Genomic DNA, 22434 nt, shown 5'->3' on the forward strand with positions numbered 1-22434 from the left:
GGCCGCATGCAATCAACTGCCTCCTTATTACGGGAAAAAAATGATTCCTCCCACTAACATCTGGGGCGCACCAGTTGGGAGGCTGACCTGTGGGCCTACTAAGTTGTCGCGTATGCAGGGCTTGTCAACTTAGTCAACAAACGATTGTAGCAGCAGTAACCGTTGGATTTGAATCGAACGGTACTGTTGCTTCTTCAAGTGCTGCTCTTCTTGCACTAGCCGCCCAAACCAGCACCGGCGAGACCGTATGCTCCTGCCTCCAATGGCCGGCTATGCTACCGTTGAGGCCTCACCACCCCCTACTACTCCCACCGCTAGTCAGGGCCTGCGGTGACGGCAGCCTCACACCGTAGCCGAACCATTGAACCCTCCTACTCCTCTACGCATGGGCATCCATTGCTGCATCTTCCCCGGCTCCGTGTCGTCCCCTTCCTTCCTAGGCTTCACCGTCGTCCACCGCCCTGGTTCTCTCGGCGCGGTGTGGTCAATGTGGTCAAGGAACGACTTCCATCAGAAGAGTACTGTACGTGGAGAGGCTGGCAGCTGGGTCCATGGCCACAGCCAGTTTTTTTTGATTTGCCAAGTAAGTCGCTTTGTCAGGCCTGTTGGGCTGCAAATCTTTCAAGACGAGGAGAGCTTTCATTCGGCTGGCCGAGAAAATGGTCCATCAGTAATGAGAAATGGGCTGTACATTTTTAAAACACATCAAACCGGCAATTAGTTTAAAATATCTTTTTTTCATTTCGAGATTTTAAATTACATGAATTTTTATGCGTGGAGAATTTGTTGGATTTTATATTGATATACATTTATTTTTGAAATCAGTTTGAATGTGAGTCGAAATTTCAGGATTAAAAATAGTTCGGACCGCACCGAAATATGCAAAATTTCGTATAATTTTTTAACCATGGCCACAATATGGGCTGTAATGCTAACAAAAAGAATATGGGCTCCAAAAAAAACATTAAGAATTAGCAAATGGGTTGTAAATTATTAGAAATAATGGCAGATGGGTTGTATGCTGTTTTCCACAGATTTGAGGCTTTCCTAAAAAAAGGTTGACGCACAAGGAGTGACTGTTGGATGTCCATCCAAGGGCCGTCGTGCTTCTTCAATCTCCGCTCTTCCTGCTCCAGCCGCTCAAACAAGCGCCAGCGGGACTGCCTGCTCCCTCATCCTCGCGGCCGGCTGTCCTGGCACACAGGCCTCACCGCCCCACCGTACTCCCATTGCTGGCCTAGCCATCCCCCTACTCACCCACACCTGTTGTTATTCTCCGGCGACGACAGACGAACCAGTAAACCCTCGTACAGTCATACTCCCCTCCGCATGGGAAACAACTGCCGAGTCTTCCCTGCCTCCGTGTCGTTCCCTTCCTAGGCCTCGCCTCGTCCACCGCCCTGGTGCTCTCGGCGCGGCCTGGTCAACATGGTCAATGACCGACATGCAACTGAAGTGGACTATACGTGGAGAGGCTGACAGCTGGGTCCACGGCCGCACGCAAGGAAATGCCTCCTTATTAGGCGCAAAATAATGATTCCTCCACCTGACATCAGGGACCCACCGAAAGGGCCTTTGTATTTCGTGAAAAAAGCATTACCGCCGCTGACAGCTTGGACCCACCAGCTATATCTTCGCACACAAGGAAGTGCCTCCTTATTACGCACAAAAAAATGAATACTCCCCCTGTTAGCTGGGACCCGGTATAGTGGCAGGCTGACTTGTGGGCCTACTAAGTTGACGGGGACGGAGGGCTTTGTCAACTTAGTCAATATGCACGATTCTAGCTCCAGTGACCGTACGATGTCCATCCAACGGCCGTAGTGCTTCTTCAACCTCTGGTCTTCTTGCTCTAGCCGCCCAAACCAGCGCCGGTCGTGCCTCGTGCTCCTGCCTCCCGTGGCCAGTTGCGATGCAGCGGAGGCCTCACTGCCCCCTACTACTCCCACCGCTGACCAGGCCATCCCTCTACTCACCCACACCCCCTGTTATTCTGCGGTGACGGCAGCCTCACACCGCAGCGAACCAGTGAATCCTCGTACTCCTCTACGCGTGGGCATCCACTGCCACATCTTCCCCGGCTCCGCGTCGTCCCCTTCCTAGGCCTCGCCGTCGTCCACCACCCTGGTGCTCTCGGCACGGCGTGGTCAACATGGTCAAGGAACGGCTTCCATCAGACGTGGACTGTACGTGGGGAGGCTGACAACTGGGTCCATGACCACAGCAAGGAAGTGCCTCTTATTACGCGCAAAATAATTATTCCTCCACCTGACAGCGGGGACCCACCAGACGGTCCACCATATTTCACAAAAAAAACTTTTCCCCCTGACTGCTGGGACCCACCAGCTACATCTTCGCACGCAAGGAAGTGCGTCCGGGCAAAAAAAACAATTCGCCCCCCTGACTGCTGGGACCCACCAGCTACATCTTCGCACGCAAGGAATTGCCTGACAGTCGGGACCCACTTGGTCGAAGCGTACGTAGCGTTGTCATTCTAGTCGCGAACGTGTACGTACATACTGGTCGATGTAGAGGCGCGCATGTGTTGTAGTAGAGGCGCGCACATAGCATGTACACGTACGTACAACGGCCAGCGTGCAAGAAAGTAAATACGGCCACGTACGTACATACGGGCGGGGTCTCGAACGCCTACTCGCGCATACGTACGGCCAGGGCTCGTGTACATGGCTGGGTCGGAATGGAGAAACAGCATCGTCGTCATGTTCATGGGGAGGCAATGGAATGCGTCATGTTCGTGGGGAGGCAACAAAATGCGTCGTGTTCATCGGGAGGCAACAGAACGCGTGGGATCCAACCAGCTTGGACGGAATAGGTGATAGAAACAAGGCCTGGCGTATCGCAGAATGGAGGAAACGGCCTTGTGTTTGACCGACCACATTTGAAACGGGGTCCTGTTCATCGGGAGGGGTCTGGCGTACCGCAAATCGGAGGAAACGGACCTCCTACGGTCGAAACGAGGGTCCTGTTGATCGGGAGGGGTGCGGCGTACCGCAAAACGGACGAAACAGACTTGTGTTGGAGCGCTACGGTCGAAACAGGGGTCCTGTTGATCGGGAGGGGTGTGGCGTACCGCAAAACGGATGAAACGGACTTGTGTTTGAGTGCTATGGTCGAAACGGGGGGTCCTGTTCATCGGGAGGGGTGTGGTGTACCGCAAAACGGGACTCCATGGGATACTGTTCATCTCCACCATCGAACTCCTCCAGCCTCCACGGGCTACCGTCGACCTCCTCCAGCCTCCATGGGCTCCTGTTCATCCAGCCTCCACCGCGCGCTACTCCACCGGCTACTGTTCAACCACCCCTCCACGGGCACCCCTCCACCGTATATTGTTCATCCAGCCCTCCATAGGGTCGTCCTGTTCATCCAGAGGTAACGCCACAGGGTCCTGCATCCACCCCCACCGCTCACTGTTCATCCACCCCCCCCCCCCCGCAACACTCACTGTTCATCCAGAGAGGCAGCATTGATCGGCTTCAGTTAGCAGCAGTAGCAAAGGAATCGCTCGATTGGGTTCAGTTAACAGCCATCGATTGATCGCTCGGGTCAGTAATGCGTAGCCTGCAGTGCAATCGCTCGGGTTCAGTTAGAGCCCAACGCCTCGCTCGGGTTCAGTTAGAGCCAACACCTCGCACACACACGCGTACGTGTACGAGAGAAACGCGCATCGCTCGGCCCCCGACTGCCCACCGTAACCGGGAACTCCCCAAAATTTTCCTCGCCCTCGCTTCTACCATGGTTTTTTCCATCATGGACGGCCCAAAGAATGTCATGCAGCTGCGTCTCCGGCCCGCCCAGGATGAAAAGCCCATTTTCTGTCATGATTTTTTGTCATAGAAGTAGGAGCCCACCACATCTGTGATGATACCGGGTTTTGTCACAATTGTCGTCATAGAAGTGTCATATGTATGACAGAAAAAATTTCGTTCGGTCCAAAATGTCACGGATGTGTCTTTTTTTTGTAGTGTTGGCTAGCTCAATATGATGACTACTTGATAGTTTAGTGCACCATGCTTTACGGCTTAGAACCAGGACTTCAAAAATGTTTTAAACGCCATGGAGCATATGAGATGTTCCAAGAGCTGAAATTGGTATTTCAGACTCATGCCCGTGTCAAGAGGTATGAGACCCCTGACAAGTACTTCGCCTAAAAGATGGAAGAGAATTGCTCATCTAGTGAGCACGTGCTCAGAATGTCTGGGTACTACAATCGCTTGAATCAAGTGGGAGTTAATCTTCCAGATAAGATAGTGATTGACAGAGTTCTCTAGTCACCATCACCAAGTTACTGGAACTTCGTGATGAACTATAGTATGCAAGGGATGACAAAAACGATACCCGAGCTCTTTGTCATGCTGAAATCGACGAAGGTAGAAATCAAGAAAAAGCATCAAGTGTTCATGATTGACAAGACCACTGGTTTAAAGAAAAGGGCAAAGGGAAAGAAAGGGAGCTTCAAGTAGAATGGCAAGCAAGTTGTCACTCCCGTGAAGAAACCCAAAGCTGGACCTAAGCCTAAAACTGAGTGCTTCTACTGCAAAGGAAATGGTCACTGGAAGCGGAACTGCCCCGTATATTTGGCGGATAAGAAGGATGGCAAAGTGAACAAAGGTATATTTGATATACATGTTATTGATGTGTACCGTACTAGTGCTTGTAGTAACCCCTGGGTATTTGATACTTGTTCAGTTGCTAAGATTAGTAACTCAAAACAGGAGTTGCAGAATAAATAGAGACTAGTGGAGGATGAAATGACGATGTGTGTTGGAAGTGGTTCCAAGATTGATATGATCATCGTCGTACACTCCCTATACTTTCGGGATTAGTGTTGAACCTAAATAAATGTTATTTGGTGTTTGCATTGAGCATGAATATGATTAGATCATGTTTATTGCAATACGGTTATTCATTTAAGACAAAGAATAATTGTTGTTCTATTTACATGAATAAAACCTTCGATGGTCATACACCCAATGTTGATGTTTTATTGAATTTCGATCGTGGTAATACGCATATTCATAATATTGAAGCCAAAAGATGCAAAGTTGATAATGATAGTGCAACTTATTTGTGGCACTGCTGTTTGGGTTATATCTGTGTAAAGCGCATGAAGAAACTCCATGCTGATGGATTTTTGGAATCACTTGATTATGAATCACTTGATGCTTGCGAACCGTGCCTCATGGGAAAGATGACTAAAACTCCGTTCTCCGGAACAATGGAACGAGCCACTGACTTATTGGAAATAATACATATTGATGTATGCGGTCCGATGAGTATTGAGGCTCGTGGCGGGTATCGTTATTTTCTTACCTTCACAGATGATTTGAGCAAATATGGATATATCTGCTTAATGAAACATAAGTCTGAAACATTTGAAAAGTTCAAAGAATTTCAGAGTGAAGTGGAAAATCATCGTAACAAGAAAATAAAGTTTCTGCGATTTGATCGTGGAGGAGAACATTTGAGTTACGAGTTTGGTCTTCATTTGAAACAATGTGGAATAGTTTCGCAACTCACGCCAAATGGAACACCACAGCGAAATGGTGTGTCCGAACGTCATAACCGTACTTTATTGGATATGGTGCGATCTATGATGTCTCTTACTGATTTACTGCTATCGTTTTGGGGTTATGCATTGGAGACAGCTACATTCACTTTAAACAGGGCACCATCAAAATTTGTTGAGACGACGCCTTATGAACTGTGGTTTGGCAAGAAACCAAAGTTGTCATTTCTTAAAGTTTGGGGTTGTGATGCTTATGTGAAAAAACTTCAACCTGATAAGCTCAAACCCAAATCGAAGAAGTGCGTCTTCATAGGATACCCAAAGGAAACTGTTGGGTACACCTTCTATCACAGATCCAAAGGCAAAATATTTGTTGCTAAAAATGGATACTTTCTAGAGAAGGAGTTTCTCTCGAAAGAAGTGAGTGGGAGGAAAGTAGAACTTGATGAGGTAATTGTACCTTCTCCCGAATTGGAAGGTACTTCATCACAGAAATCAGTTCCAGTGATTCCTACACCAATTAGTGAGGAAGTTAATGATAATGATCATGAAACTTCAGATCAAGTTACTACAGAACCTCGTAGGTCTTCCAGAGTAAGATCTACACCAGAGTGGTACGGTAATCCTATTATGGAAGTCATGTTACTAGACCATGGTGAACCTACGATTTATGAGGAAGCGATGATGATCCCAGATTCCGTAAAATGGCTTGAAACCATGAAATCTGAGATGGGATCCATGTATGAGAACAAAGTGGATTTGCCCGATGATCGGCAAGCCATAGAAAATAAATGGATCTTCAAGAGGAAGACAGGCGTTGATCGTATTAGTACTATCTACAAAGCTCGACTTGTCGCAAAAGATTTTCGACAAGTTCAAGGTGTTGACTACAATGAGATATACTCAACCATAGCGATGCTTAAGTCCGTCCGAATCATGTTAGCAATTGCCATATTTTATGAAATCAGGCAAATGGATGTCAAAACTGCATTCCTTAATGGATTTATTAAAGAAGAGTTGTATATGATGCAACCAGAAGGTTTTGTCAATCCTAAAGGTGCTAACAAAGTGCGCGAGCTCCAGCAATCCATCTATGGACTGGTGCAAGCATCTCGGAGTTGGAATATACGCTTTGATGAGTTGATCAAAGCATATAGTTTTATATAGACTTGCGGTGAAGCCTGTATTTACAAGAAAGTGAGTGGGAGCACTAAAGCCTTTTTGATAAGTATATGTAAATGACATATTGTTGATCAGAAATGATGTAGAATTTTCTGGAAAGCATAAAGGAGAATTTGAAAGGAGATTTTCAAAGAAAGACCTCAGTAAAGCTGCTTACATATTGAGCATCAAGATCTATAGAGATAGATCAAGACGCTTGATAAGTTTTTTCAATGAGTACATACCTTGACAGGATTTTGAAAGAAGTTCAAAATGGAACAGTCAAAGAAGGAGTTCTTACCTGTATTGCAAGGTGTAAAGTTGAGTATGACTCAAAACCCGACCACAGCAGAAAATAGAAAGAGAATAAAAGTCATTCCCTATGCCTTAGCCATAGGTTCTATAAAGTATGCTTTGCTGTGTACCAGACCTATTTTTCACCTTATCACGAGTTTGGCAAGGGGGTACAATAGTGATCTAGAAGTAGATCATTGGACAGCGGTCAAAATTATCCTTAGTGAGGACTAGGGAAATGTTTCTCGGTTATGGGGGTGATAAAGAATTCATCATAAAAGGTTACGTCGATGCAAACTTTTACATCAATCCAGATGACTCTAAGTCTCAATCTGGATACATATGAAAGTGGGAGAAATTAGCTAGAGTGGCTCATGCAGAGCATTGTAGACATAGAAAATTTGCAAAATACATACGGCTCTGAATATAGTAGACCCGTTGACTAAACTTCTCTCACAAGCAAAACATGGTCACACCTTAATACTCTTTGGGTGCTAATCACATAGTGATGTGAACTAGATTATTGACTCTAGTAAACCTTTTGGGTGTCACATGATGATGTGAACTATGGGTGTTAATCACATACAGATGTGAACTATTGGTATTAAATCACATGGCGATGTGAACGAGATTATTGACTCTAGTGCAAGTGGGAGACTGAAGGAAATATGCCCTAGAGGCAATAATAAAGTTATTATTTATTTCCTTATTTCATGATAAATGTTTATTATTCATGCTAAAATTGTATTAACCAAAAACATGATACATGTGTGAATACATAGACAAAACAGAGTGTCCCTAGTATGTCTCTACTAGACTAGCTCGTTTGTCAAAGATGGTTATGTATCCTAGCCATGGACATGTGTTGTCATTTGATGAATGGGATCACATCATTAGGAGAACGATGTGATGGACAAGACCCATTTGTTAGCTTAGCATAAATGATCATTAAGTTTTATTTTTGTTGCTTTCTTCATGACTTATACATATTCCTTTGACTATGAGATTATGCAACTCCCGGATACCGGAGGAACACTTAGTGTGCTATGAATCAACACAACATAACTAGGTGATTATAAATATGCTCTACAGGTGTCTCCGAAGGTGTTTGTTGGGTTGGCGTAAATCGAGATTAGGATTTGTCCCTCCGTGTTTCGGCGAGGTATCTCTGGGCCCTCTCGGTAATGCTCATCACTCAAGCCTTGCAAGCAATGTGACTAATAAGTTAGTTGCGGGATGAAGTATTATGAAACGATTAAAGTGACTTGCCGGTAACGAGATTGAACTAGGTATGATGATACCGACGATCGAATCTCAGGCAAGTAACATACCAATGACAAAGGGAATGAAGTATGTTGTTATGCGGTTTGACCGATAAAGATCTTCGTAGAATATGTGGGATCCAATATGACCATCCAGGTTCCGCTATTGGTTATTGACTCGAGATGTGTCTCGGTCATGTCTACATAGTTCTCGAACCCGTAGGGTCCGCACGCTTAACGTTTGATGACGATTTGTATTATAGAGTTATGTGATTTAATGACCGAAGATTGATCAGAGTCCCGGATGAGATCATGGACATGACGAGGAGTCTCAAAATGGTTGAGACGTAAAGATCGATATATTGGAAGGCTATATTCGAACATCGGAAAGGTTCCGAGTGATTCGTGTATTTTTTGGAGTACCGGAGAGTTACCGGAATTCATATTGGGCCTTAATGGGCCATACGGGAAAGGAGAGAAAGGCCTCAAGGGTGGCCGCGCCCCTTCCCCATGGACTAGTCCGAATTGGACTAGGGAAGGGGGCACCCCCTTCCTTCCTTCTCCTTCTCCCTTCCCCTTTTCCTATTCCATGTGGGAGGTGGAATCCTACTAGGACTAGGGAGTCCTAGTAGGACTCCACACTTTGGGCGCGCCCTATGAGGGTTGGCCTCCTCCTCCCTCCATCCTTTATATACGTGGCCAGGGGGCAGCCCAGAGACACACAAGTTGATCTTTTAGTCGTGTGTGGTGCCCCCTCCACAGTTACACACCTCGATCATACCGTTGCGGAGCTTAGGTGAAGCCCTGCGCTGGTAGCATCATCATCACCATTGCCATGCCGTCGTGTTGACGGAACTCACCCTCGGACTCAACTGGATCAAGAGTACGAGGGATGTCATCAAGCTGAACGTCTGCTGAACGCAGAGGTGCCATACGTTCGATACTTGGATCGGTTGGATCACGTAGACGTTCGACTACATTAACCACGTTATTGAAACGCTTCCGCTTTCGGTCTACGAGTGTATGTGGACACACTCTCCCCTCTCGTTGCTATACATCACATAGATAGATCTTACATGATCGTAGGAATTTTTTTGAAATTACTGCGTTCCCTAACATAGTTTACCACAGACCTTCGGGTCCATAGTTATTAGCTAGATGGCTTCTTCTCTCTCTTTGATTCTCAATACAAAGTTCTCCTTGATGTTCTTGGAGATCTATTTGATGTAATACTCTCTTGCGGTGTGTTTGCCAAGATCCGATGAATTGTGGATTTACGAACAAGATTATCTATGAATATTATTTGGTTCTTCTCTGAATTCTTATATGCATGATTTTATATCTTTGCAATTCTCTTCGAATTATTGGTTTAGTTTGGCCTACTAGATTGATCTTTCTTGCAATGGGAGAAGTGCTTAGCTTTGGCTTCAATCTTGCGGTGTCCTTTCCTAGTGACAGTAGGGGAAGCAAGGCACGTATTGTATTGTTGCCATCGCGGATAAAAGAAGGGGTTTATATCATATTGCTTGAGTTTATCCCTCTACATCATATCATCTTGCTTAATGCATTACTCCGTTCTTATGAACTTAATACTCTAGATGCATGCTGGATAGCGGTCGATGTGTGGAGTAATAGTAGTAGATGCAGAATCGTTTCGGTCTACTTGACACGGACGTGATGCCTATGTTCATGATCATTGCCTTAGATATCTTCATAATTATGCGCTTTTCTATCAATTGCTCGGCAGTAATTTATTCACCCACTATAATACATGCTATCTTGAGAGAAGCCACTAGTGAAACCTATGGCCCCAGGTCTATTTTCTGTTATATTACATCTCTTTTCTATTATATCGCATATCATTTACTATTTTGCAATCTTTACTCTCCAATCTATACAACAAAAATACCAAAAATATTTACTTTACTATCTTTATTAGATCTCACTTTTGCGAGTGACCGTGAAGGGATTGACAACCCCTTTATCGCGTTGGTTGCAAGGTTATTGATTGTTTGTGCAGGTACTAGGTGACTTGTGCGTCGTCTCCTACTGGATTGATACCTTGGTTCTCAAAACTAGGGGAAATACTTACGCTACTTTGCTGCATCACCCTTTCCTCTTCAAGGGAAAACCAACGCATGCTCAAGAGGTAGCAAGAAGGATTTATGGCGCCATTGCCGGGGAGATCTACGTCAAGTCAAGCCATACCAAGTACCCATCATAAACTCTTCTCCCTCGCATTATGTTATTTTCCATTCACCTCTCGTTTTCCTCTCCCACACTTCTAAAACAATTTTTGAAAACCTTTGCCTTTTCTTCGCCCCTCTTCTGTTCATCTCTTTTCGCTTGCTTCTTGTGTGCTTGTGTGTTGGATTGATTGTTTGTCACGATGGCTCAAGATAATACTAAATTGTGTGACTTTTCCAATACCAACAACAATGATTTTATTAGCACTCCGATTGCTCCTACTATCAATGAAGAATCTTGTGAAATTAATACCGCTTTGTTGAATCTTGTTATGAAAGATCAATTTTCTGGCCTTCCTAGTGAAGATGCCGCAACCCATCTAAACAACTTCATAGATTTGTGTGATATGCAAAAGAAGAAAGATGTGGATAATGATATTGTTAAATTGAAGCTATTTCCGTTTTCGCTTAGAGATCATGCTAAAACTTTGTTCTCTTCTTTGCCTAAAAATAGTATTGATTCACGGAATAAGTGCAAAGATGCTTTTATCTCTAAGTATTTTCCTCCCGCTAAGATCATCTCTCTTAGGAACGATATTATGAATTTTAAGCAACTTGATCATGAGCATGTTGCACAAGCCTGGGAGAGGATGAAATTAATGTTACGTAATTGCCCTACACATGGTTTGAATTTGTGGATGATTATACAAAAAAATTATGCCGGATTGAATTTTTCTTCTAGAAATCTTTTAGATTCGGTCGCGGGAAGCACTTTTATGGAAATCACTTTAGGAGAAGCTACTAAACTCCTAGACAATATTATGGTTAATTATTCTCAATGGCACACAGAAAAATCCACTAGTAAAAAAGTTCATGCTATAGAAGAGATTAATGTTTTGAGTGGAAAGATAGATGAACTTATGAAATTGTTTGCTAATAAAAGTGTTTCTTCTGATCCTAACGATATGCCTTTGTCCAATTTGATTGAGAATAATAATGAATCTATGGATGTGAATTTTGTTGGTAGGAACAATTTTGGTAACAACGCGTATAGAGGCAATTTTTCTAGGCCGTTTCCTAGTAATTCCTCTAATAATTATGGTAATTCCTACAACAACTCTTATGGAAATTTTTAATAAGATGCCCTCTGGTTTTGAGAATAGTTTCAAAGAATTTATGAGTTCACAAAAGAATTTCAATGCTTTGGTTGAAGAAAAATTGCTTAAGGTGATGAGTTGGCTAGGAACATGGATATAATTTCTCTTGACGTTGATTCTTTGAAACTTAGGTCTATTCAACCTAAGCATGATATCAATGAGTCTCTCAAAGCCATGAGAATTTCCATTGGTGAGTGCAAAGAAAGAACCGCTAGGACGTGTGCTAAAAAAGATTGCTTTGTGAAAGTGTGTTCTTCTAGTTTTCATGATAATAATGATGAAGATCTAAAAGTGATTCATGTGACTCCTATTAAATGTTTGTTTTCCAATATGAATCTTGATAAAGATGGGACTGGAGATGAGTCAACTTTAGGTAAAAGGTGTCCCAATGATTCGAAGTTTTTAGATCTAGATGCAAAAATTGATAAAAGTGGGATTGAAGAGGTCAAAACTTTACATAGCAATGAACCCACTATTTTGGATTTCAAGGGATTTAATTATGATAATTGTTCTTAAATAGATTGTATTTCCTTGTTGCAATCCGTGTTAAATTCTCCTCGTGCTTATAATCAAAATAAAGCTTTTACTAAACATATCGTTGATGCTTTGATGCAAGCTTATGAAGAAAACCTTGAACTGGAAGTTTCTATCCCTAGAAAACTTTATGATGAGTGGGAACCTACTATTAAAATTAAGATTAAAGATTATGAATGTTATGCTTTGTGTGATTTGGGTGCTAGTGTTTCCACGATTCCAAAAACTTTGTGTGATGTGCTAGGTTTCCGTGAATTTGATGATTGTTCTTTAAATTTGCATCTTGCGGATTCCACCATTAATAAACATATGGGAAGTATTGATGATGTTCTTATTGTTGCAAATAGGAATTATGTGCTCATAGATTTCATTGTTCTTGATATAGATTGCAATCCTACATGTCCTATTATTCTTGGTAGACCTTTCCTTAGAACGATTGGTGCAATTATTGATATGAAAGAAGGAAATATTAGATTCCAATTTCCGTTAATGAAGGGCATGGAACACTTTCCTAGGAAGAAAATTAAATTGTCTTATGAATCTATTATGAGAGCCACTTATTGCATACCAAAGATGACAATACCTAGATCTAATCGTGTTTTTATGCCTAGTTAGGGGCGTTAAACGATAGCGCTTGTTGTGAGCCAACCCAATTATATTTTTGTTATTTGCTTTTTGCTCCTGTTTAGTAATAAATAATTCATCTAGCTTGTGTTTATATGTGGTTTTATGTTTTAATTAGTGTTTGTGCCAAGTAGAACCTTTGGGAAGATTTGGGTGAATTCTTTGCGATCTTGTTTTAAAAAACAGAAACTTTTGCGCTCACGAGAATAGCTGTCATTTTTTATAGGAGAGCGCTTTTAGGTTGATTATTTTTGCATATGATTAACAGACAAATTCCTCACTTCCACCAATTTATTTCAGAATTTTTAGAGTTACAGAAGTATTCAAAAGTTACAAATTGCTACAGACTGTTCTGTTTTTGACAGATTCTGTTTTTCGTATGTTGTTTGCTTATTTTGATGAATCTATGAGTAGTATCGGGGGGTATGAACCATAGAGAAGTTGGAATATAGTAGGTTTAACACAAATATAAATAAATAATGATTTCATTACAGTAGCTTAAATTGGTGGTTCATTTTCTTATACTAACGGAGCTCATGAGATTTTCTGTTGAAGTTTTGTGTTGTGAAGTTTTCAAGTTTTTGGGTAAAGATTTGATGGATTTTGGAATAAGGAGTGGCAGGAGCCTAAGATTGGGTATTCCCAAGGCACCCCAAGGTGAATTCAAGGACACCCAAAAGCCCAAGCTTGGGGATGCCCCGGAAGGCATCCCCTCTTTCGTCTTCGTCTATCGGTAACTTTACTTGAGGCTATATTTTTATTCACCTCATGATATGTGTTTTGCTTGGAGCGTCTTGTATGATTTGAGTCTTTGATTTTTATTTTACCACAATCATCCTTGCTGTACACACCTTTTGGGAGAGACACGCATGAATCAGAATTTATTAGAATACTCTATGTGCTTCACTAATATCTTTTGAGCTAGACAATATTGCTCTAGTGCTTCACTTATATCTTTTTAGAGCACGGTGGTGGTTTTATTTTATAGAAATTGTTGATCTCTCATGTTTCGCTTATATTATTTTGAGAGTCTTTTAGAACAACATGGTAAGTTGCTTTGGTTATAAAATTAGTCCTAATATAATGGGCATCCAAGATGGGTATAATAAAAACTTTCATATGAAGTGCATTGAATACTATGAGAAGTTTGATTCTTTATGATTGTTTTGAGATATGAAGATGGTGATATTAGAGACATGCTAGTAGATTAGTTATGAATTTGAGAGATACTTGTGTTAAAGCTTGTGATTCCCGTAGCATGCACGTATGGTGAACCGTTATGTGATGAAGTTGGAGCATGATTTATTTATTGATTGTCTTCCTTATGAGTGGTGGTCGGGGACGAGTGATGGTCTTTTCCTACCAATCTATCCCCCTAGGAGCATGCGCATAATAGTTTGTTTCGATAAATAATAAACTTTTGCAATAAGTATATGAGTTCTTTATGACTAATGTTGAGTCCATGGATTATACGCACTCTCACCCTTCCACCATTGTTAGCCTCTCTAGTACCGTGCAACTTTCGCCGGTACCATACACCCACCATATACCTTCCTCAAAACAGCCACCATTCCTATGTACTATGGCATTTCCATAGCCATTCCGAGATATATTGCCATGCAACTTTCCACCGTTCCATTTATTATGACATGCTCCATCATTGTCATATTGCCTTGCATGATCATGTAGTTGACATCGTATTTGTGGCGAAGCCACCATTCATAATTTTTCATACATGTCACTCTTGAATTATTGCACATCCCGGTACACCGCCAGAGGCATTCACATAGTCATATTTTGTTCTAAGTATTGAGTTGTAATTCTTGAGTTGTAAGTAAATAAAAGTGTGATGATCTTCATTATTAGAGCATTGTCCCAGTGAGGAAAGGATATGGAGACTACGATTCCCCCACAAGTCGGGATGAGACTCCGAACAAAAAAAGAGAGAAAAAAAAGAGGCCATAAAAAATAGAAAAGGCCCAAATAAAAAAATGAGAGAAAAAGAGAGAAGGGACAATGCTACTATCCTTTTACCACACTTGTGCTTCAAAGTAGCACCATCTTCATGATAGAGAGTCTCCTATGTTATCACTTTCATATACTAGTGGGAAGTTTTCATTATAGAACTTGGCTTGTATATTACAATGATGGGCTTCCTCAAAGTGCCCTAGGTCTTCGTGTGCAAGCAAGTTGGATGTACACCCACTTAGTTTCTTTTGTCGAGCTTTCATACACTTATAGCTTTAGTGCATCCGTTGCATGGCAATCCCTACTCACTCTCATTGATATCTATTGATGGGCATCTCCATAGCCCGTTGATACGCCTAGTTGATGTGAGACTATCTTCTCCTTTTTGTCTTCTCCACAACCACCATTCTATTCCACCTATAGTGCTATGTTCATGGTTCATGCTCATGTATTGCGTGAAGATTGAAAAAGTTTGAGAACATCAAAAGTATGAAACAATTGATTGGCTTGTCATCGGGGTTGTGCATGATTAAATACATTGTGTGATGAAGACAAAGCATAACCATACTATATGATTTTGTAGGGATAGCTTTCTTTGTCCATGTTACTTTGAGAAGACATGATTGCTTTGTTAGTATGCTTGAAGTATTATTATTTTTATGTTAACATTAAACTTTTGTCTTGAATCTTTCAGATATGATCATTCATGCCATAATAAAGAAAATTACACTGACAAATATGTTAGGTAGCATTCCACATCAAAAATTTTGTTTCTATCATTTACCTACTCGAGGATGAGCAGGAATTAAGCTTGGGGATGCTTGATACATCTCCAACGTATCTATAACTTTTGACTGTTCCATGCTATTATATTATCTGTTTTGGATGTTTAATGGGCTTTAATATGCTCTTTTATATTATTTTTGGGACTAACCTATTAACCGGAGGCCCAGTGCCAGTTTCTGTCTTTTGTGTGCCTATTTGAGTGTTTTGCAGAAAAGGAATATCAAACGGAGTCCAAACGGAAAGAAACCTTCGCGATGATCTTTCTTGGATCGAAAGCAAACCAGAAGACTTGGAGTTGAAGTCTGGAACACCACGAGGAGGCCACGTGGCAGGAGGGCGCGCCCAGGGGATAGGTGCACCCCCACCCTCGTGGGCCCCTCATAGCTCCACGGACGTACTTCTTTCGCCTATATATACTCTTATACCCTAGAAACATCAGGGGGAGCCACGAAACCACTTTTCCACCGCCGCAACCTTCTGTACCCGTGAGATGCCATCTTGGGGCCTTTTCCGACGATCTGCCAGAGGGGGAATCGGTCACGGAGGGCTTGTACATCAACACCATTGCCTCTCTGATGAAGCGTGAGTAGTTTACCAGAGACCTTCGGGTCCATAGTTAGTAGCTAGATGGCTTCTTCTCTCTCTCTCTTTTTGATTCTCAATACAAAGTTCTCCTTGATGTTCTTGGAGATCTATTTGATGTAATACTCTTTTGCGGTGTGTTTGCCGAGATCCGATGAATTGTGGATTTATGAACAAGCTTATCTATGAATATTATTTGGTTCTTCTCTCAATTCTTATACGCATGATTTGATATCTTTGCAAGTATCTTCGAATTATCGGTTTAGTTTGGCCTACTAGATTGATCTTTCTTGCAATGGGAGAAGTGCTTAGCTTTTGGTTCAATGTTGTGGTGTCCTTTCCCAGTGACAGTAGGGGCAGCAAGGCACGTGTTGTATTGTTGCCATCGAGGATAAAAAGATGGGGTTTATATCATATTTCTTGAGTTTATCCCTCTACATCATGTCATCTTGCTTAATGCGTTACTCCGTTCTTATGAACATAATACTCTAGATGCATGTTGGATAGAGGTTGATGTGTGGAGTAATAGTAGTAGATGCAGAATCATTTTGGTCTACTTGACACAGACATGATACCTATGTTCATGATCATTTCCTTAGATATCTTCATAATTATGCGCTTTTCTATCAATTGCTCGGCAGTAATTTGCTCACCCACCGTAATACATGCTATCTTGAGAGAAGCCACTAGTGAAACCTATGGCCCCCAGGTCCCTTTTCTATTATATTACATATCTTTTCTATTATATCGCATCTCTTTTACTATTTTGAAATATTTAATTTCCAATCTATACAACAAAAATACTAAAAATATTTACTTTACTATCTTTATTAGATCTCACTTTTGCGAGTGACCATGAAGGGATTGACAACCCCTTTATCGCGTCGTTTGCAAGGTTCTTGATTGTTTGTGTAGGTACTAGGTGACTTGTGCGTCGTCTCCTACTGGATTGATACCTTGGTTCTCAAAACTGAGGGAAATACTTACGCTACTTTGCTGCATTACCCTTTCCTCTTCAAGGGAAAACCATCGCATGCTCAAGAGGTAGCAAACTGCTTATAAAAATCCTACGGGTATGTCTCCGTATAAAATGGTTTATGGAAAAGCTTGTCACTTACCCCTTGAACTAGAACATAAGACATATTGGGCTATTGAAGAGCTCAATTATGATTTCAAACTTGCCGGTGAGAAGAGGTTATTTGACATTAGCTCGCTAGATGAATGGAGAACCCAAGCCTATGAAAATGCCAAATTATTTAAAGAAAAAGTTAAAACATGGCATGACAAAAGGATACAAAAGCGTAAGTTTAATGTAGGTGATTATGTTTCGCTATACAACTCTCGTTTAAGGATTTTTGCAGGAAAACTCCTCTCTAAATGGGAAGGTCCTTACATCATCGAAGAGGTCTATCGTTCTGGTGCCATCAAAATCAACAACGCCGATGGCACAAATCCGAAGGTGGTAAACAGTCAAAAAATCAAACATTATATCTTAGGTAATCCCATAAATGTTGAAACCAATATTATTGACACCGTAACACTGGAGGAGTATATAAGGGACACTTTCCAGAACATTTCAGACTCCTAAAAGGAATAGGTATGAGGTACGGTAAGTAAACCGACTCCAAGACTGTTCTAATAGCATTTTATCTCCGTTTTGGAATATTTCAAAAATTAGGAAAATTAAAAGTAGTTCAAAAGAGACACGAGGCAGCCACGAGGGTGGAGGGCATGCCCTTACCCCCTGGGTGCGCCCCTGCCTCGTGGCCACCTCGTGTGCCCTCTAGACTTCGTTTTCTTGCACGATACTTCTTTTGGTCGGTAAAAATTCATTATATAATCTCCCGAAGGTTTTGACCACCGTACCACGACCAAATCCTCTGTTTTTGTTTTGAGTTGTTTCTGCAACAGATTTAGAGCAATATGTCATCCCAGGATTCGGAGGGAGAAAGCTATGTGGTTGATTGCCTTGCAGACCCCAAAGTCTACGGGGACTCGGAGCATTGTGGTTGGACCACAGAGGAAGAAGAAGACTATGATCCTAAGGGAAAGGAGGAGACAAGCTCAGATGAAGATGAAGTCCCACTACCTCAACCTGGGGACATGCACGTGGAGTTTAAAAAGTCAAGTCTTCTTGATAGAGCAAAGAAACCTAAGATCGAGTTTATCCCTTTTTCGTCTCTTGCAGGAAAACAAACAGGAACTATGTAAAAAGATACTAAGTCTTGAGCAGGAGATCGATGACTTAAGGGAGCAGAATTCTATCCTCAAGCGCAAGCTAAGGAAGAAGCCTACTACATCAACAACTTCGTCACCACCACTTCCGAAGAAAGAGACCTAAATACATGGGTATGGGCACTCCCTTGGCAACTGCCAAGCTTGGGGGAGGTGCCCCGGTATCATATCACCATCACACTTTTATCTTTATCGTTTTACTTAGTTCGATCCTTTTTGATATCTCGATCTAGTAGAATAAAGTTTTAGTATGATCTAGCTTTGAGTTTTGTTTTGATCTTTATCTATGTAATCGAGTCCTTGAGTTATATAATAAAGAGTAGTTTTGAGTTGAGGGCTTTGCTATCTTGCTATGATCTTGAGGGAATTAAAGAAAGAATAAAAAGAAATAAAAGGATCATATTTTGATCTTATGGAGAGTAATGACTTCACATATAAAGAGTATGATGAATAAAAGTTGTTGAGACTTGACTAACATAGTTTTGGTCGTCATTGCAATTAATACGAAGTAATAAAGAAATAGAGGTTTTCACATATAAATATACTATCTTGGACATCTTTTGTGATTGTGAGCACTCATTGAAATTTGACATGCTAAAATGTTGATGTTGGACAAGGAAGTCAATGTAATGGGTTATGATTTCTTATATCTGAATAAGTTATACTAGCATGGATCATCCAACGTGTTGAGCTTGCCTTTCCCCCTCCTACTAGCCAAATTCTTTGCACCAAGTAGAGATACTACTTGTGCTTCCAAACATCCCTAAACCCAGTTTTGCCATGAGAGTCCACCATACCTACCTATGGATTGAGTAAGATCCTTCAAGTAAGTTGTCATCGGTGCAAGCAATAAAAATTGCTCTCTAAATATGTATGATCTATTAGTGTGAAGAAAATAAGCTTTATACGAGCTTGTTATGGAAGAAATAAAAGCGGTAGACTGCATAATAAAGGTCCCTATCACAAGTGGCAATATAAAGTGACGTTCTTTTGCATTAAGATTTTGTGCATCCAACCATAAAAGTGCATGACAACCTCTGCTTCCCTCTGTGAAGGGCCTATCTTTTATTTTACCTTCTACCTTCATACAAGAGTCATGGTAATCTTCACCTTTCCTTTTTACACTTTTATCCTTTGGCAAGCACTTTGTGTTTGACAGATCCAGATATATATATATATATATATATATATATATATATATATATATCCACTCAGATGTAGGTTTTTATAAAGTATTATTGTTGACATTACCCTTGAGGTAAAAGGTTGGGAGGTGAAACCATAAGCCCCTATATTTCTCTGTGTCCGGTTGAAACTTTGTACCCATAAGTATCGCGTGAGTGTTAGCAATTGTGAAATACTAAATGATAGTTGAGTATGTGGACTTGCCAAAAAGCTCTTATATTTACTCTTTTTGATGTTATAATAAATTGCAATTGCTTCAATGATTGAGATCATAGTTTGTTAGTTTCCAATGAAGTTTCTGATTCATACTTTACCTTGTGAATAGATTGTTACTTTAGCATAAGAAATCATATGACAATATATGTTGTTGTTCTAAAGATGATCATGATGCCCTCATGTCCATATTTTATTTTATCGACACCTCTATCTCTAAACATGTCGACATATTTTTTGATATTGGCTTCCCCTTGAGGACAAGCAAGGTCTAAGCTTGGGGGAGTTGATACGTCCATTTTGCATCATGCTTTTATATCAATATTTATTGCATTATGGGCTGTTACTACACATTATATCACAATACTTATGCCTTTTCTCTCTTATTTTATAAGGTTTACATGAAGAGGGAGAATGCCGGCAGCTGTAATTCTGGACTAGAAAAGGAGCAAATATTAGAGACCTATTCTGCGCAACTCCAAAAGTCCTGGAACTTCACGGAGATCAGTTTTGGAATATATTAAGAATATTGGGCAAAGAAAGCACCAGAGGGGGGCCACCAGTCAGCCACGAGGGTGGAGGGCACGCCCTACCACTACTAGGGAAAAGGCTAGCAGCAGCGCGGGTTTTAGATGTATCAGTAGCGCGGGGACATGCGCTACTAATAAGGCGCTACAGCTAACGCATAGCAGTAGCGCGTGCACACCGGCGCTACTGCTACACAAGCGTAGCAGCAGCGCGGTTAGAGGAAGCTCGCTACTGCTAGTAGCGCTAGCGCGCTTTGCCTGGACGCGCTACTGCTATTGAGGCGTTGCTGCTAACTTTTATACACTCGGTACTGCTAATTTAAGTAGTTTTTTTTGGCATATTTGTTTTGTATTTGAACAGGCTTTATAGAAGAATCTTTAGCACATAGAAATGTCATCATGATACATATACAAATGCCTGCGGGACCACAAATGTAATCATAGCATGTACATACAAATAGTCTCATCATAATCATCATCCAACACAAAGTGATATCTTGTCATCATCTCGAAAATAGCGATACATGCAAGTCTCGAATACTTGCAACTACAACAATGTCATCCATCTAAACAAAGGTATACGCAAGAAGTGCTATCACTATGAGTGAGAGCGAAACTATGCAGTACATGAGGTGGCGGTTACGAGTCCTCTCTCGCGCTAACGTGAACCTCAAGTAACTAGCTTCTCCTTCTTGTCTGCTTTTGAAGCCTTTATGGCTGGCGCCCGTGAACCCATTCACTTGTGCCTGACACTCATGCCACTCATTGTACACCCCCGGAACCTTCCCTTTGTACACAACATAGCATTTCCATCTCGCCATCAAGAAACTAGGTACCTGTTAGAGATGCATGTTCATGAAGAGGATGTACAATCATATATATGCAACAAAATATACTAGAGCAACACCGAAAAAGAAAGGGTTAGCAACTAGATGCAACATATACAGTATGCAAATTAATTAACTAGAGGTATGCAGGTCATCGTATGCAAACTAACAAAGTAGCGTTACGCAAGTTCGGCAGGGACCGTGGACATCACAAAGTTTCATCGCTACAAAAAGTATACAAGTTCAACCGACACATATCATCATCATCGGCATCATAAATCACTAGAAGTTCCATCCTTTCATATCATCGAGGACGAACCCTAGCTTCTTGAACGGCGTGAGGTCTAGACATTGCATGCCTATGCGAGTTCGGACGTCAGCTCGCGATATAGGGCCGTGGTGGAACATCCCCTTCTCATCGACGACTTCTTTCATGATGATCATCGCAATGTCGCTTTGGATGCGAAAGAAGTCATCTCTAAGTTTATAATTCGCTTCTCCATGAGATTCTAGCCACTTGTGGATATGATCATCGTTTCTGCTGTTAATGCGAAGCTTTTGGTGATCCGTGTTGAACTAAATCATGAGATGGACGATGTAGAATCCATCATTCTTGCTTGGTTTTGGGACATGGATGCAGGAGAAGTTAGTTTTATGCGAGAAACCCATCTTATTGTTCCTTTGTTTCCTGATCTGCACGTGGCCACCTCTAAAGCTGAAGCCTTGGAGATCATCATCTAGAATATTCATTATGTGGGTGTAGTCCTTTTTCTCGTAGTCTCTGGAAGGGTCAAAATACACGGCTTGGGAGACTTGCGGGTAAAGAACGATAAGGACGGCGCGCCCGTTGCTGCGGGGAAAAGACACCTCAAATTATTCCCCATATGAGAGAGAAGGAATGATTGAAATGTACGAAAGGGTTGTCCGAAACTGACTTACTTTGGATGATAAGGCACGAGGACAATTTCCCGATCCTTATTCTGTACCATGAAGTTTTGGAGGTACTCCCAGCAGTTTCACGCTCAAAGTCGCCGAGACTCAAGAAAGACTCGTGCATGTAGTATGGATCCGCCACACAGATTTGCGAGACTTCTTCACTCTTCATGACGGAGCTCATATGTAGCGCAAAAAGGCGGACGATAGTAAAATCAAGCCGCCTTGTTAGAAACATCTCAAAGATATGGTCAAACCGCAGGAAGAACACCTCCGCGGGCCGTGTGTCGATGTAGCACTTCCCCTCAGGCACACGAGCCGCGTATGTCGGATATCCTGGATCCTTTGAGGCTAGTAGGCTTTTCTCAGTCGACAACACATGGTCGTGCAGTCTCCTGAGATCCCCTGATAGTGCCTCTAGCGGTTTCGG

This window comes from Triticum aestivum, chromosome 4B, assembly GCF_018294505.1.
Source record: "Triticum aestivum cultivar Chinese Spring chromosome 4B, IWGSC CS RefSeq v2.1, whole genome shotgun sequence".
NCBI classification, from domain to species: domain Eukaryota; kingdom Viridiplantae; phylum Streptophyta; class Magnoliopsida; order Poales; family Poaceae; genus Triticum; species Triticum aestivum.